The following is a 5,000-nucleotide window of genomic DNA, read 5'->3' as shown; positions in this document are numbered from 1 at the left end:
GCTTTTGGGTTTCCTTCCCTACTTATATAATGCACTGGCGATTATAGTGGCTGATCTTTAAATAGCCCTCTCTTTGTAGCCTCCTTCGCTTACGGCCATACCAACCTGAGGGCGCTAGAGAGCTAGTGAGAAACAGGAAGTGAGGTGGCTATAGAAGGGTGAAGAAGGTTCACCCAAAATTGTTTGTTTTTTTTGCTTTTTGGTTATTTGAGTCTTAATAATTGTTTTTGTTTAAATTTTTGGTTATTTTTGTTACTTGTCCTCCCAACAGCATAGCTGTTTGGAAGGGATCATTTTGTTTTTTGGTTTTTGTTGTTTTTTTTCGTTTTTTGTTTTATTTATTTTTGAAAAATGGATGGAACTACGGCAACAGACATGGACTTGGCACGAGGAACACGGCGGCAAATGACAAACGGACTGGAAAAAACTCAACGAGAAAAGGATGGACCTGGAGTCTTCAGGAGATTTAAAAGAACCTACACCAAAGAAGCTACAGTAGTAGTGGATTTGACTGAAGTGCACGAAGGAAAAGCAGAAGACATAATACAAGCGCTGAAAGATAAGTTGGATGTGACAAAAATATTAGCTGTAAGACCCAAAATGATGGAGTACGAAATTACGTTTGAAAAGGAAGAAGATATTGAAAATCTGAGCGAAGGATTGATGATTAAAGGAAAACTATGTGAAATTAAGAAATTGAATAACAGAGTTGTCTCTTTCATGCATCTGCCCGCTTACCTGGATGGTGCAGAGATTCTACAGAAGCTGGAGGGATGGGGGGTAACTCCTGTTTCTCAGATAAGAAGAAGATTTTATACCGGCACCAACATAGAAGATGGAACGAGGTTCCTTAAGGTACAGTTCCCAAAAGAAGTGGCCTCCTTGCCCTACAGTACTCGAATTGAAATGGAAGATGGTCCACAATACTATAGAGTGATACATAGCAAGCAGGTGAGAACCTGCAGGTTGTGTATGAGCCCTGATCATGTGATGAAGGACTGTCCAGACTTTAAATGTTTTAAATGCTCGGAAACAGGCCACTTCGCGAGGGACTGTAAGGTGGTGATGTGTCCAGACTGCAATTGTGTACTGGACAAATGCGAGTGCTGGTATGGAGACCAGCAAAATGGAGAAGAGAGGGGGAGTGGGCAGATGCATGAGACAGACAATGAAGAGGAGCAAAGGGAAGACACCGGAGAAATGCAAAGAGAGGACAATGTAAGCAAGGACAATGAAAATTAGATTGAAAAGACTGAGTTAACACAGGACATTGTGGAAATGGAGGTACAGATGGAGTTAAATGAGGTTGGAAAAGCAGAAACGGAAGAGCCAGAAGAGACTGAATGGATCGGTGAGACGGACAGAAATAACAAAGACAGTGAAAACATGGGCGGAGACAGCACTGCAAGTACATCCAATAAAAGAAGAAGAAAAGTTAAGGTAATACCCAATTTAGAAAAAGCTAAAAATAAAATGTGTAAACAAAGTAATGAGGTGAAACAAGACTGTGGAAGAAGTGCAAAAGAGGGGGAGGAAGTAGGATAACGAAATTATGATGCTAAAGTTTGTCTTTTTATCTTTTTTAATTGTGTTGAAAATTGTTACTTTTAATGCAAGAGGGTTAATCAATGGTGTGAAATTTGAAAAAGTCAAGGAACTGTGCAGGGATGAAGATGTGATTTTATTGCAAGAAACAAACTGGAAAGAGAGTGTAATGGAGGATTTTAAAAAAAGATGGGAAGGGGAATTATTATTTAATAATGCTGAGGGAAAAATAGGAGGAGGAGTTGCGATGTTAATAAGAAAAGATAGAGGTATCAGATCATAGCAAATGTATAATGACACAAAAGGAAAATGCATGGCTGTAGAAATTAAGATGGATGAAGATGATTTTATTTGAGTAAACGTACATGCTCCAAATGAAGAAATAGAAAAGAAAAAATATTTTAATGTAATAGCTGAATTAATGGAAAAATGGAAGAGGGTAATAATTGCGGGGGATTTTAACACTGTTTTTAGTAAAATGGATATGGCTAACGGAATGGTTTTTAAATCGGATGGGGGAAGAAAGGAGTTAATTTCATTGATGGAGGAGAAGAACATGATTGATGTGTGGAGAGAAAGAAATGAGAAAAAGAGGGAATTTACAAGAAGACAGCTGGTAGGGAATTTTATGTGTCAAACTAGAATAGACTACTTTTTAAGTACTAGGAATTTGGAATGTTTTATTGATGGAGTGTTTTATAAAGAAACGACTTTAAGTGATCACAAAATGGTGCAAATGAGAATGATTTTAAAAAGGAAATGAGGGGACCAGGGGTATGGATTTTAAACACTGAAGTTTTAAAGGAAGAGAGTTTTAAAAAAGAGATAGAAAATAAATTAGATGAGGGGAAAAAAGACTTGATGTACATAGAAGATAAAAGGCAATGGTGGGAAAACATGAAATATGACATAAAGAAATATGTAATGAATTACTGTAAATTGTTACAAAAGGTAAAAAGAACAAAGGAACAAGAAATAAGAAAGACGTTAAGAGAGGAGTTAAATAAAAATGAAGTAAACGTGCAAAGAGTAATTGAAGTGGAGGAAAAGTTGAGGAAAATCGAAGAAGGAAAATATAAAGGGGCAACGTTAAGAAGTAAAGCTAAATATACAGTAGAAGGGGAAAAATGTAGTAGATTCTTTTTTAACCTTGAGAAAAGCAGGGCGAAGGCGGGAATAATTAAAGAACTTAGGAATAAGGAAGGACAAGTTGTTTTAAGCACGGAGGGAATTTTAAAGGAAATAAGCACATATTTTGAAGAACTTTTTAGATCAGAGGAAGGGGATGAGGAAAAAAGGAACATTTTGTTACAACAGATAACACGAAAAGTCGGTGAGGGAGATAAAAAGGAATGTGATAAGGGAATAACAACTGCGGAAATTATACAAGCAATAAATCAGCTAAGTGTGAAGAAAAGCCCAGGAATAGATGGTATTGGAAGTGAGTTTTATAAGGTTTTTAAAGAAAAAGGAAGCCCGATTTTAAAAGAAGTCTATGAAGAGGTTTTTAAAAAAGAAAGAGTACACCCAAGAATGGGCTTAGGCTTAATGAAAATAATCTACAAGAGAAAAGGAGACAAAGCGGAACTGAGGAATTTTAGGCCCATTACAATGTTAAACACAGATTTTAAAATTTTAGCCAGGGTTTTAGCGAACAGATTAAAAAATATAATGCCAAACATAATAGAGACTAACCAGGCATATGGAGTAAAGGGGAGGGACATAGCAGATATCACGAGTAGCATAAGAGATATAATGGGGTACATAAAAGAAAAAGGAAAGGAGGCATATATAATAAGCATGGATTTCGAGAAGGCTTTTGACAGAGTGGAGCATGGGTTTTTATTGGCGGTTTTAAAACAATTTGGTTTTGGAGAGAATTTTATAAAATGGATCTCAGTTTTATACAGCGATATTTTAACAAAAGTTAAATGTAATGGTTTTTTAACGGAACCTTTTAAAGTTTTAAGGTCTATAAGACAAGGGTGTCCACTGTCAGCGAAGTTATATTCTTTGGTGGCTGAACCATTAGGGCTTTTAATAAACAGAGAGAAAAAAATAAAGGGAATAAAACTAGAAGAAAAAGAGGAACTGACTAAAATATTCCAGTATGCTGATGATACCACAATTATTGTTGAAAATATAGAAAGTGTTAAAGAAGTAATGGAAAAAATGAAATGCTATTGTGAGGGATCAGGTGCAAAAATAAATGAAGAAAAAACAGTATATATGAAGTTCGGAAGGTCAGAGGTTTTAACGGGGGTTGTTAAATTCCTAGAGGTACAAGAAATGAGGATTTTAGGAGCGGGGTTAGCAAAGAATGAGAAGGAAACTGTTGATAATATGTGGGATGAGACATTGGGAGGGATGGATAGGAGACTGATTTTTTGGAGAAACAGGTTTTTAAGTTTGAAAGGAAAAATTTTAATTGTAAACATGTTAATGTTATCAAAAATGTGGTACAAATTACATGTGATGCCATTGCCAAACTGGGTTTTTAAGAGAATAAAAAAGAGTATTTTAGAATTTTTATGGGGAAAAAAGCCTCCAAGGATAGCGTACAATACGCTGATAGGAAAACCAGAAGAGGGAGGGATGGGTTTAGTCGATGTGGAACAGAAGATGAAAAGCATGAGGGTAAAAGTGGTTAAGAAATATTTGGATGATAAGAAGAGAGATGAATGGAAGAAATTGATGGGTTTTTATTTAAATAAATGTGGGAATTTTAACCTTGGGGAAAACATTTTATGGATGAAGTTGAAAAGTTGGATGATGGAGGGGATACCACAGCTTTATAAAGAGGTTTTAAATGCTTGGAGGCTTTTTTTAACAGAGGTGGATTTTAATCCGGAGGGGAGGGAAGCGATTTTAAATCAGCCTCTGTTTTTAAATGACAAAATAAAGATACACGAGCGAGATATCTATTTTAAGAAGTGGCTAAAAGTGGGGATCGTAAAAGTGAGAGATGTTTTATGGGAGGTGAAAGAGGGATTTTTACCACTCCAAGTGATTAAAGATGCAATGGAGGAGGAGAAGGAGGATTTTAATGTCATGGTTTTAAAAAAAACAGTATGAAGATGTCAAGAAAGCAATCCCAAGGCAATGGCTAGATGAGATTAAAAAGAAGGGAGAACGAGAAAATGAAATGATGGTGTTTTTAAAATGTAAAGAAAAGAGGGTGGATTTTAATTTGTGTACTGTGAAAATGTTCTATGAGTTTTTTATAAATAGAGTTTTTAAAAAACCTGTTGCCAACCAGATTTGGTTAAGGCATTTTAATAAAATCGAAGAAAAAGGCATTTGGAAGAATAGAACATGGAAATGGTTGGATGTAGATTTAGAATGTTTAGACTATTTTATCAGACAAAATGTGATCTATACAGAAATGAGATTGTGTATAATGCAGAAGGCAACAAATGCTCAATGTAAAGTCTGTAAAAAAGAAGATGAAGGTA

The sequence above is a fragment of the Carassius carassius genome, chromosome 9, assembly GCF_963082965.1.
Source record: "Carassius carassius chromosome 9, fCarCar2.1, whole genome shotgun sequence".
In the NCBI taxonomy this organism is placed as follows: domain Eukaryota; kingdom Metazoa; phylum Chordata; class Actinopteri; order Cypriniformes; family Cyprinidae; genus Carassius; species Carassius carassius.
Note: the sequence above shows the minus strand (reverse complement) of the source record.